The following is a 13,549-nucleotide window of genomic DNA, read 5'->3' as shown; positions in this document are numbered from 1 at the left end:
AATGATAGTACAAAGACAACAATAAAAACGCTAACATTCAGTTATAATAGGCTATTTTAATTGAGATTAATTTATTTTTATATTATAATATCATACACTTATATCCTTTTAAATTCATTTCATAACTGAGTAAACTTCTAAAAAAAAAATCTTTTTTCGAGTTATCTTTTTTTAAAAGATTTTATAGAAAAATAAAAGTAATTTTATGTTTGGGTATTTCATGCAAAAAGATCTTTTTATCTATCAATTATGTTTGGATATAACAATATAAAAGTACTTTTTTATTTATTTATTACATGAAAAACATCTTTTTTTTAAGGGAAAAAGATCTTTTAAAAAAAGATATAAATTATAGCTTCTCAAAAAAGATATTTTTCTGATTTTTCTAGTGTTTTTACTTTTACTACTCAAAATTTGCTACACGCTAAAAAATAAAAAAAGATATTTTTATTGAAAAAAATATTTTTTTATCAAAATAATGGCGCCCAAACAAGCACTAAGATTAATAATCTGGAGAACGAGTACAAGCTTTAGAGGCACAAACTCAACTGTGGATGCATCAATACATTTATTTATCATTTTTTTACAATTTAAATGAAATATTTTCTATAGAACTAACGAGAATGATAAATAAATGTATTGATACATTCACGGTTGATTTTGTGCTTCTGGAGCTTGTACTTGTTCTCCAGATTATCGATCCTGTTCTTGTACTACTATCATGTAGGATATTCCGTTAATTATTTAACTTTGACCTCACGGTGGGACTACATTAAAAATAAATGAAACTTTTTTGTATTCAAATAAGACACTTTAAACCTTAAAGACTAAGACAAGATTATGCCCAAAAAAACCAATTTAATACTTTACCAAAAAAAAATAATATAATATGCCATAACTTCTAAACTAGAGACAAATATATATATTAAAATACTAGACAAAATAATTTTTTTTATCTTTATCACTAATTAGTCAATTTTTTTTTTTATCTAATTTTATCACATTAACCATGGTTTCAATCTTGATCCTATCTCCAACACGAGTCTCATCACTATCACTATTGGTATCAGCACTTGATTTGTATCCCATTAACATTTAGAGCATAAACTACCACTACTCGTCGCGGTTTAGGTTATAGTTTTTTTCCCCTCGTAATATGTGGTTTCTCCTTTGTTTATGGTATCATATACCGTTTTTACTTCTAGCAGTTTATGTATTGATATTATTTGTTTTTAATTCACAACAACTTATAGCGATTTGCATGAAAATTTATAAAATTTTATAAGTTATAGCAGTTTTATAAAAAGAAAATTACACTCAGCATATAAAGCATCCTCAATTATTATAATAATGTAATTTTGAGTGTTAATTTATTTATTTACGTAATTTGTCCTAATCTTAATGTTGTCCAATGATTTTGGACTTTTAGTGGAAATACGAATTACGATTCGATAACTCGTAGTAAAAACCCCATAATTAATTGGTTTAATACTCGGAAGAAAAAAAGAAAAGAAAAAAACAAGAAGCTTTTCATAAGCATTTTTAATTCATGGAAAGATACATAACATTCATGTCAAGCCTTTTTGTAGGCACATAACTAGCTAGTAACTAGCATTTTTAATAACTAATATATATAGTATATATGACGGTGGCAGAGGGTTTTATCTAATGACTAATTAATCAACTTACTAATTTCTTGCTAAGGAAGTGAGAGGCTTTAACTTGTATTGAATTGGCTTGTTCTAATTCAATTTGACATGTGTAAACCCATAATTCTCAAGTTATTTACTTCTTACTTTTTGACTAATCAATTCATAAAGACACTAAGAAGCGGATGGAGAATTAGTTAGTTCTTTTAGAGTTTCTACACAAATAACTAATTTTGTTCCAATTCCGTTATGTTACTAACAACATTTCTCCCAACTTTTACCAATTCTTGTTTATAATTGTATTTAATGAAAGTGTTTTTGTGAATGTATCTAATAAAAATATTTTTTTTATAGCTGTGTTTAATGAAAGTGTCTTTATAGATGTATTTCTTAGATGTGTCTCCTTATACATGTGTTTAAAATATAATAATTAATTATTATTAGCAATACGTTGACAGATAGTATATTGGTACCCTATACTTTTTTATTTTGTTCAATGTAATACTAAGAAAATAAAAATGCGAGAGGTAGATTTTAACCATTAACCAATCAGAAGATGATATGAAAGTACTGTATGATAATTAAGCCAAATATTTCGTATAAAGATTATCTTTTGACTACACCGAGTCAGATAGTGGAAAAAAAATACCCTTTCTGACGACCTCATCATTGATGATGGCTCAGACCCGAAGATCAATGCTACAAAAAAAAATGACTATTCAAAAATGGACAAGCCTTTCAATTCAGGTAGAAAATAAAAGTGTGAAAAAAGAATTTGATGATTGGTGCAAGTTTTGGGACGCAGCTCTCATAGTCAAAATTCTCAGAAAGAGAATTCACCTCGGAATTATGGAGCAACGCTTAAATAGAGGCTGGACAAAAAATGGTAAGATCAATATTATTAATATATATTGTGATTATTTTTTGGTTCGCTTTGTAAAAGAAAAAAAATTATTCTCACGTCTTGTTAGGAGAACCATGGATGGTGGGGGTCATTATTTGATAGATTAGAGATGGAGACCGTTTTTCTTAACCTCAAAACACAAGTGAAAAATATTGTTGCATGAATTTGCATTCCAGATTTGCTGATTGAACTATATAATCATCATTTTCTGTGGAGAGTGGGTTCGACTATTGAAACTATTTTAAAAATTGATAGAGCCACATCGATCTATCTAAAAGAATATCAGTTTTCAGTAATATTATTAACATTGAATATGAAGGCCTTCATCTTATTTGTTTTAATTGTGGAGTTTATGGTCATTGGTCAGAGTTATGTGGTGAAGTGCCAACATGAGGTGAGATCAACAGAAGGAGGTGGACAAAAAAAAAGAGGTGGTGTTTGACGATGCATTAAATGCTGATGCTAGTGAGAGGCAAGAAAAGTTTAAAGTAGATTTGGCCAATAACAAGAAATCCGTGAATGATCAAAGCCTCCAGAGTTTAGGCCTTGGATGATGGTTCAAAAATTTCAAAGAAGGAAACAAGAAAAGCCACAGCCTGCAACAAGACATCACAATTAAGCTAAGGATCCGAGATCAAATAAGGAAGGATTTCATATTAATGGGACTCAATATATGGAGAATGGGTCATGATTTAATGTTTTATATGAGGATAAGGAAGAGAAAATTTTGGTAGAAGTTAATGTTGTTAACGTTGAGTAAAGTGCTCCCATGCATATTGGGCTGAATGAGGAGTTGGAAAAAGAGAAAGGTGGACCTGATTCCCAAACACAGGTGCCAAATAAATGTAACGGGCCTTTAGCCCAAGTCCAAAAAAATACCTCAAATCTGGTGTAGGAAAGAATTTTCAAACCCAGAAAAAGGTCTCTCCAACCATTTTGGGCCTCAAAAATCTGGGAAGGCTACTAATCCCAAACTTAAGGAAATTGAGAAAATGGGCATAAGTAATCAAGAAAAGCATTGGCCTATCCCAACCAAGTTCTTCGAGTTCGAGGATTCCTGAAACGGTGGCGATGGAGCAAGTAATGCTTGAAAGTATGAGAAAATTTCAACAAGAGCAAAATGATATGGCAGATTTAAAGAAGCATTCCGATTATTTTATGGAGGTGCATGTGGTGAAGAATGCCTTTTTCAGAGTTAGCCAGCAACGAGTGGGGGATCCGATTAGCACACAAGGAGAACTCCCCATCAGTTAAGTTACCGGATATATTAGCGTACTATTCGAGCGAGAGAAGGGCATGATGTGAGCAACATGTCTGATTCAGGTGTCAAGGCCAATGGCATGTGATGTGTTCTTGGTCGTTTGGCCCTGTTTTTTCTGCATTGTTGATGATGAATCTCTTAGCTTGGAATTGCAGAGAGGCAGGGGAAAAGCCTTCTTTAACCTCATTAGAGATTTTCGAAAGGAATACAAGGTCAATTTTGTTATTCTGGTTGAAATTCATATTAGTGGGTCTCGTGGTAAAGCTGTGTGGGATAAATTTGGGTTAGATGGTTTATTTATCGAAGAAGCCAGAGAACACTCTGGGGGTATTTGGTGCTTATGAGATACTAGTCTTTGGAAGGTGGATATCCTTAGTCATAACTATAGCTTGTTCACATGAGAGTCAGTTACATAAATTCTAATCTCTGGTTATTATATGCTATTTATGGGAATCCCCCAATGTATTAATCGAAGAACTCTTTGGAGTAACATCTGTGATCTTAGTATTGATAGTGATCTCCCCTGGTGCCTAATAGGTGACTTTAATGAAACTCTTTGTGATCATGAATAGAGGGGAGGCATGGGTAGTAGCAATAGCGCTTGTCAAGATTTTCAGTCGTCTGTCTTGGATAGTTAGATTTTTTATTTAGGGTTTTCTGGCTGGCATTTTACCTAGAAAAGGGGTGACTTTGTTGAACAGCTGGACCGTGGGCTATGCAACCTGGAATGGTAAGTTCGATTCCTAGATGCTCTCATCAAGCACCTTCCTAGATTCAAGTCTGATCACTCGCCTTTGTGTTTTTATTTTTCTCCTCTGAATCAATGAATAATGGCAGAAGACCTATTTATGGCATCATGGCTGACACATCCCAATTTCCCTGATATGGTTAACAACAGTTGGAATTGTTCGAGCTCTTGGTCAGATTGTATTTCTTCCTTCCAGATTGCCTTGAAGTCTTGAAATTCTAACATGTTTGGGAATATCCATAGAAGGAAGAGAAATATTATTAGAAGGTTGCAAGGGATTACAGCTAACATGAATCTCCATGGCAACCGATTTCTCCACAATCTACAACGTGTTCTTTTGAAGGAATATGAAGAGATTATTTTATAGGAAGATATTTTATGGCTTCAAAAATTTAGATGTAAGTGGATTGAGTTTGGTGATCATAATATGAAGTATTTTCATGGATCTATGTTACCTAGAAGAAGAAGAAATAAGGTGGCTAACTTCTAGGATGAAGATGGTAATTGGGTTAATGATAAATCTGTATTAGAAACTATGGCCTCTAATTTCTTGTTCAAGCTTTTCTCTGATGATTCTCCTGGCTTTGAGTTTATTTTGAAGAACTCATTTCCAATGCTGCCCCAAGAAGATCTATAAGCTATCAAACGTAATTTCTCTTATATGGAGGTTAAAGATTCTGTCTTCAAGATGAGAAGCCTAAAAGCACCGGATACGGATGGTATTCAAATAGTATTTTAGCAAAACCAGTGGGATAGAGTAGGGTTGCATCTCTGTAAGCTCATCGAGGATATCTTTACAAACCCTACGAAGGTTGGTGAGATTAATAAAACTCTTATCACTCTTATACCAAAAGTTGAACCTATCATAAATATGAAGCAAATGTGCCCTATTAGCCTTTGTAATGTCTCTTATAAAGTGATAACAAAGACTCTTGTTAACAAATTAAGAAGTATCATGGAGAAGATTGTTAGCCCAACCTAGTGTAGTTTTGTTCCAGGTAGGCAGAGTTCGGATAATATCATTATTACTCAAGAGGTCATCCATAACATGAAGGACAAAAAAGATCCTAAAAGGGTGAATGGCTATCAAAATTGACTTGAAAAAGGCTCATGATAGATTGAAGTGGAGTTTTATTCGGGAAACTTTGAGCGATATTGGGCTCCCTCTGAATATTATCGAACTCAACAGTGCTTGCATTTCTACTGCTAAGATGAGAGTCCTTTGGAATGGTTATGCACTGAATGAGTTCCTTCCGTCTAGGGGCATCCGGCAAGGTGACCCTATTTCTCCCTACTTATTTGTACTTTGTATAGAAATGCTCTCTCACCTTATCTATTCGGCTGCCAGTATGGGCTTTTGGAAGCCTATCCTTTTAAGTCGTGAAGCCCCTAAGCTTTCACATCTTTGTTTTGAGAACAAATTGATTCTCTTTGCAAAAGCCAATATGTTGTAGGCAGAGATCATTCAAAGAATCTTGGAAGCTTTCTGTTTGAGTTCTGGTAAGAAAATCAATAGTGAAAGACTAGAATCTTCTTTTCCAAGAATGTGGGCCACCAAGTGAGAAGTGATATTAGCGGCTTCCTTAATTTCTCTAAAACTGATGATCTGGATAAATACTTGGGAGTTCCGATTATTCACTCGAGAGTGACGAGGGACATATACAAGGACATTGAAGCCAAAATCAAGAATAGGGTTAATAATTGAAAAGCCACATCCCTCTCTCTGGTAGGGAGAACCACTTTGGTGAGATCTGTCCTTTCTAATATTCCTTCTTATACTATGCAAATTACCTTATTATCTACTGCTAGGGGTGACAAACGGGTTAGCCCACCCTGCACCCGCACCGCCTAATGGGGAGGTTCCGAATTCCATCTCTGCCCCGCCTAACAGTGGGTTGGCGAGCTAATTCTCTTTTTTTTAATTATTTTTTTATTAATAATCATTAAATATTAAACAATATATATAATTTCACAACTATTTCGGTTAATGGACTGGCAGGCTTGACCCGCTAAATTCTTTTTTTTAATCATTAAATGTTAAATATTGTATATAATTTCACAATCATTTTGATAAATTTATAATTTCTAAAGATATAAAAAAATTATAATTTCTAAATATACAAACATTAAAGTCTTTATAATTTTAAATATGTAATAAACATAATCATCAATCAAGTTTTTTGAAACAAACTAATAAAACCAACATCGTAAAATATAAAACAAACATTATCAAAATATATAATTAAACATCTTCAAGTCTCTAATCAATCAAACATAGAACATAATCTAAATTATAACTTATTATCTTCAATTATCATCTTAAATTACAAAAAAAAAACAATGGGCCCACCGGGGAAGCTTCTCCTGCCTCGTCGAAACACGCCAAAGCCTGAAAATTAGGCGGTGCGGGTTAGGCAGGCTTTTTAATTATGGTGGTTTCAAATTTTTAGCCCAACCCGCCTTTATGGCGAGTTACGTAGGCTAGCCCGGCGGGTTTCGACCCGTTTGCCACCCTTACATGCTGCTAGTTGTAATTTTATTGATCGTAAATGTCGGAGCTTCATCTAGAGAGAAACGAAACATACTAGAAAAGTTCATCTTGTCAATTGGCGGACAGTGAGCAAGCCCAGGCCTTCGGGTGTACTAGGCATTCGTCATGCCAAGAATATGAACCAAGCTTTTATGATGAAAGTGCGCTAGGGGTTGATTGAGAAAAAGGACTCCCTCTGGTAAAAATTTCTGAGGGCTAAGTATAGATGTGGTAGTGACATAATTTCTCTCATCAATAGGAGGCAAAGAGTCTACTTTGTGGAAAGGCATTTGCTCTTCGTGGAAAAACGCCCAAGCTAATTCCATCTAACACATATGAAATGGGTCCAAAATCAAGTTTTGGGACCATAATTGGGTACTGGAGTTTCGAGGCTTGAATTGGCTTAACTCTTAGGTAAGTTCTGTTTTAGATTCAGGATCATTCCTAACGGATTTTCTTACTTTTTCAGGAGGATGGGATGTGGAAAAACTAAAGGACTGGCTTCCTGAGGAGGCAGTCCAAAAGATTGTAGCCATGTCACCGTCGTCTCCGTGGAAGGAATGTGGTCATATTATGTGAGCTAAGTCTTCTAACGGCACCTTCTCAATGAAAACAACCTACAATTCCCTGCAAGAACACCCGAGAGGCCAGAATCGCATATTTAACCTTGTCTGGAAATGGAGAGATCCGAAAAGAATCCAGTATTTTTTGTGGTTAGTTGTGCATGATGCTATAGTTATCAATGCAGAAAGGAGTATAAGACACATGTCTCAGACCTCCATTTGTCCCCTTTGTTAGCAAACAATTGAAATAATGCTGCATGTTCTTTGTGACTGTCCTTTTGCAAGATCGACCTAGAATTTACTTCAATCCCAAAACAGTATCAGTAATTTCTCTTCCCTTTAGCGTAATGACTGGATTTCTTGTAACCTTTTGATACCTGGTGAGTGTTTGGTGCATTTTGGGGTTGCATTATCTGCACTATAGTATGCGAGAAATCAGTTTGTGTTTGAAAGAAAGTCTTCTAATCCTAGAGGAGTTATAGAGTCTATCAAAAATAGGGGCCACGAGTTTAAAACAGTAATGAAGGCTAACATTTCTCCAACGTAGTACAGTAAGGACAATGAGCAGCTCATCTGGTGGTACCCTCTTCTTGAAGGCTTCCTAAAAATTAATGTTGATGTGGATTTTTTTTCAATCAAACTAGTAATGCAGCTTGTGGCGGCATAATTCGCGATCATTTAGAAGGTTCATCAAAAGTTTCTCGTGCAATTTGGGAGGATGATAGATCATGCAAGTTGAACTTTAGGGCATTATTAAAGGCCTTCATATTGCACTTGCAAATGATATTCAGAATGTGATTGTTGAATCTGACTCAAAAATGGCAATTCAATTCATCGTCAAGGGTTGCCCAGTATAGCATTCCTGTGCAACTCTCATTGAAGACATTGTCATTTTGGTGAAAGGATATCTCAGGTCCGTTGGAATCACACTCTCCATGAAGCAAACTCGGTGGCTGACTGTTTGGCGGAGAAAGGTCAAGAACTCCCCCACAGTCTTCATTTGTTTGATGCTCCCCCTCTTGACACAATACAAACTATTGAGTTAATAGTCAAAATCATCCCCGAAAAAAACTTCGATCTCCATTTTCATCCCTAAAAAAATAAATTAATCAAATTTGTCCTCAAATATTTTTTTTAATCACGTTCATCCCTATGTTAGTTTCTTGACGCTGTTGTTAACCTGGAACGTGAAGTGATAGTGCAGCATAGCAAATGACATCGTTTTGCACTCTTCATCTCTTGAACAAGTGTTCTCATTCATTCTTCTTCTCGCACCTCTAACTGATAGAGAAGCCTCACTGCCGTTGCATAGTGGTATCGTCACCTCCGCTGTCGTTGTTCGAAGCCACCCCTGCACGCGATTCTCGTTGCTCAATCACTCTCTCAGATGCCTTCTCCTTTTCTCACTCACACATCGAGGAAGAAGGTTGCGCCAGGAGCTGGGCTTTGTGACCCAATTGCCAGGAGCATCGCTCTCCTCCCTTGCTTCTCTGCTCTATCGTGACGTCAGTTCAGGTAGGCCTTCTCTTTTATGATTTTTTTCTGTTTTTGTTGTGCTCTAACTGCAACTGAGATCATATATATAATAATTAATCTTAATAAGAAAATCAAGTTGGGAATTTCAGGGGAGAACGACATCTATGGCTATGGAGTTGATGGTTATGGAATTTCAGTACTGAGGAACAGAATCAGCAAGGGAGAAGATGGGTAATAAGTGAAGGTTTTTGTGTTCACTCTCAATGGCAGCTACAAGCACCGCTTATGGATCGGAATGGAGTTAGTTGTTTGTGCGCGGCCAGAGTTCGAGCTTGGAACGTCAGCATTGGAAGAACGGCAAGCTGCAGGAGCCGATTATGAAGGATCAGGGGTGTAGTTAGGTTCCGGGTCGAGTGGGTGTTGAATGACCCGTTTGCTAGCTAATGGTGTTTTTGGTCCTCCTTAGCCTAGCACAATCCAAAAAAAAAAAAAAAAAAACTGAAATATAACTTAACTTCCACGTCAGATTTTATTAACGTTGTTAGTAAGAAAAGTGACGAAAGGATTAAGATGATTAATTTTAAATATTTTGATGACGAATTTGATTAATTTATTCTTTCAGTAACCAAAATGAAAATTGAGGTATCTTTCGAGAACGATTTTGACTATTAACTCACAAATTATTTCTTTTAATGCTTTCGGTTCCTCAGATTGAGAAGTAGTAGTTTGTGTTATGGTTCTTGTTTCTTTTGGCTCCGTTTGGTTGATGTATATGATGAGACATAGACACAAAGACACAGACACTAAAGACATGGACATAAAATATTTGTGTCTATGTATTGTGTTTGGCAAAAATAAGGAACAAGACACACATATTTAAAAAAGACTGAATTACCCTTCATTCAACCATAAGTTTTATCACTATCATTGTATACCCATTATTCCAAACACTGCATATTTTCACCATTGAATTTTTTTTTTCTAATATTTTTTATTTTTTCTAATATCATCTTAAATTATCATTCAAATATTAAATATATAATTTTCTTTAAAAAAATAAAAAACTAAAGTTCAGAATCTATTAAAGATTAATCAAAATTTAAATAAATAAAAAAATTAAATGAATAATTTTTTTTTCTTATAGAAAATAAAAGGATAAATTTGGTTATAGAATCTAAAAGAGAAAGAGAAAAAAAAATTTGGAGAGATAAGATGACAAATTTTAAAAATTCAATAAGGGTAAAAGAGTAAAAAATCAGTGTCTCACAAGTTGTGTCTCAGTGTCTCATCAAATTGGAGGTACACAAATTTAATGTCTCCGTGTCCATCTGTGTCTTCCCGTGTCCTTCGAAAATCTGTGTCTCACCAAACCAAACAGTAGACGTGTGTCACCGTGTCCATGTCTCAATGAGACATGGACACCAACCAAACACTACCTTTGTTCTTTCCTTTGTCCTCCCCCCCTTCCTTCTGTCCAAAAAAAAAAATTTTCTAAAAATACTAAAGAAATAAAAAATGGCGGTAAAAGTAATCAAATTTGCTTCAAATTGTTTGTGATGTTGCATCAAACTTTAAACGGTCAAGTGACCAACTTGACATTAATATATGTTTTTTGATGTTTCTAGATCATGATAAATGATGAATATCATGCAAGTTGATTTAATTAATTATTACCAATATTATCTCTCTTGAGCCATACTTGCAAAATTCATATTTCAAACACCTTATTCAATTTATAAAATATTTTAATTTTTAATGACTTTGTAAAAATATATGTTATTTGTTTTTTTTGTAGAATAATATTCAATTAACATTTTTTGATTTACTAATTTCCTAATTTTACGAAACTGAAATATTAATATACTTCGATCTTTTATAAAATATTAGATTTTTACAAAGTACAATAGTTAATTTATTATTATAAAATATTATTGTAAGAGTATTTTATTTCTTGTTCAATTCTTGAATAATTCTTTTTGAGCATATTGCTTATTGCGTCGCACAATTTGTTGCGTCACATAATTTGTTGTTGGTATATATTCGACAATAAAAAGAATGACTATTGATTGTTTTTTCAATATTCAACAAATTACACTAAAATCAAAATAAAATGTAAATTTTGAAATATTTTTTATTTTTATAATTTCAATCCAATTATTATCAGTGTAATTGATAAAATTTACTTTATTAATATTTTCATAACAAATTTTATCATTTACGGTATGTTTGATATATCAAAATCTTTTTTACTAATTACAAATAATTAAAATAAACTTTCTCCCTAAACCTATTTAATAATCCAACTCCGATCCAAACACAATTAATAGTTTGATTGCAGTTAAGTATTTTAGACTTTTAATTAAGTTTTTGTAATAAATAGGATCAATTGCTCTTTTTTTTTTTAGCAACTTGAACTTGCATTGTCTTCCAAATGAAGTAAAAAATGGTTCTGAATACTCTATCTTTAACAATAAATTAAATTTTAAAGTGTTGTATTTTTATTTTTTCTGAAATGCGTTGATATTTGTCCATTTTTATTCGCTTTGATTCGACTGAATCTCTTTCTAATTATTATAAATTAGTAGAAATTTTTTAACAAGTCTCGAATGTCAATATGACTTTTATGACTAAATTCCTAAAGTGCGTGGTTGTCCAACTCGTATATCAATTTGACTCCTAAGATTTCAATTGCACTAATTTGATCTCTCAGATTGGCTTTCAGGCGACATACTAGTCCTTCAGCCTATTTTCGACGTGAGTCAATAACCGGACTACTAATATGGCACAACTAATACCACGTGACATCATCACTGACTCTCACGTCATCATCATCATCATCATCCTCGTACATCCCTTCTCATTCCTAATCCCCTGAACCATCACCACAACCATCATCCCTAATCCACCACCACTTCCCTCCTTGACGAATTTCCCACCTTCCCTTATTCCTTCGTCAAGGATCTCCACAAGGAGAAGTATGCCCTTGAATGCGCCATTTGTCTGTTGGAATTCGAGGATGACAGTGTTCTCTGCTTGTTCACCACTACTACCGCACCCTCTTTCGGCTTTGGATCTACACCTTTTGCATCTGCAACTTTTGCTCGCTTTTGTTTCGACTTCAGCATCCATTCTGTATCTGTTCGATTCTACTTCTTTTGCTTCCACTACGACAGTTCTTCACTCTTACCCAAAAGTACATTCTACTTGTTATTCTTTTTCAATGGTAGATCTTATGGTTGTACCAATTTTGTTCTCTTGTTTTTTATTTTCAAAAAAATAAATAAATAATGTTCTTGTTGTTTATTAATGGTGGATTTGAATACACCAATTCTATTCTTTTTTATTTTTCATCTTGAAAAAAAATTAAACATTGTCGTCTCTATTAGCTTTTGCAATTCTTCCTCTACAACCATTTTGCGGAGCCAATTTCACTTCCAGGACTAGTGGAGAGTCGCGGGGGGTTGGTGGAGAAGGCAACGGCGTTGTCGATATGGGTGTCGGAGAGGATGGTAGAGTCGTGGAAGTGGCAGTTGAGGCCTGAGGGTTTCGAGGAGGAAGTGGAGGTCACTGTGTCTTAAGCTTGTCATGAGGGGTTGGGGGAGTGGTAATGTTAGGCGAGGGACTGAGGGAGAGTGCGTGGTGGAGCGTTTGGGTGAGAGAGCGGAGGAGGTCTAGGGATAGTGGGAAATTCGGAGTCGGAGAGGTGGGTTTGGAGGTGTGCAAGTGTGGTCTACGAGGCAGTGACTTACGCTGGAAATAAGCGGCTGAAGGACTAGAATGTCGCTCGAAGGTTAATTTAGTTGATAAAATTAATGTAATTAAAATATTAAGGGTGAAATTAGTGCACAAACCGAATTTAATGGACCACTTTAAGAATTGAGTAAAGTATCGTTTTTGTCCCCAGCGTTTGGGGTAAATTCTATTTGTGTCCCTAACGTTTAAATCGTTCTATTTGTATCCCTAACGTTTGTAAAAGTGATTCAATGTTATCCTGCCGTCAATTATACATCATGAACGCTTTAGTTTGAGTTTTAAAAATCTCTTCTTGAAGTTAGAATACAAATGTCTGGGATAGAATCAATGATCTACTCCGAAAAATAGCTCATCAAATGTTGAAACTAATTCCTACAACATTTACATAATTCACTTTTTTAGGGGCATAATTGAATCTAAACACAAATAGTGGGTATAATATTAAATTCGAACACATCTAAGTGAGACCTAATTGAAAATGAATACATTCAAGTGAGAATAATTGAAAAATATAATCTGATTTGTTAGTATAATTGACGGCAGGATAATATTGAATCACTTTTATAAACGTTAAGGATACAAATAGGACGATTTAAATGTTAGAAACACAAATAGGACTTACCCCAAACGTTGGGACAAAAACAATACTTTACTCTTAAGAATTT

At 34.3% G+C, this 13,549-nt stretch overlaps 1 long non-coding RNA gene across 1 annotated transcript; it reads left to right on the top strand.

Annotated features, from left to right (window-relative positions):
• LOC110266353 lies at positions 6,681-9,637 on the top strand. Its single transcript, XR_002353639.1, has 2 exons — positions 6,681-9,170; positions 9,281-9,637. It is a non-coding gene; the product is annotated as an uncharacterized LOC110266353 (long non-coding RNA).

This window comes from Arachis ipaensis, chromosome B09, assembly GCF_000816755.2.
Source record: "Arachis ipaensis cultivar K30076 chromosome B09, Araip1.1, whole genome shotgun sequence".
NCBI classification, from domain to species: Eukaryota; Viridiplantae; Streptophyta; class Magnoliopsida; order Fabales; family Fabaceae; genus Arachis; species Arachis ipaensis.
The sequence above is the reverse complement of the archived record's forward strand: the minus strand, read 5'-3'. Positions and strand labels throughout refer to the sequence as shown.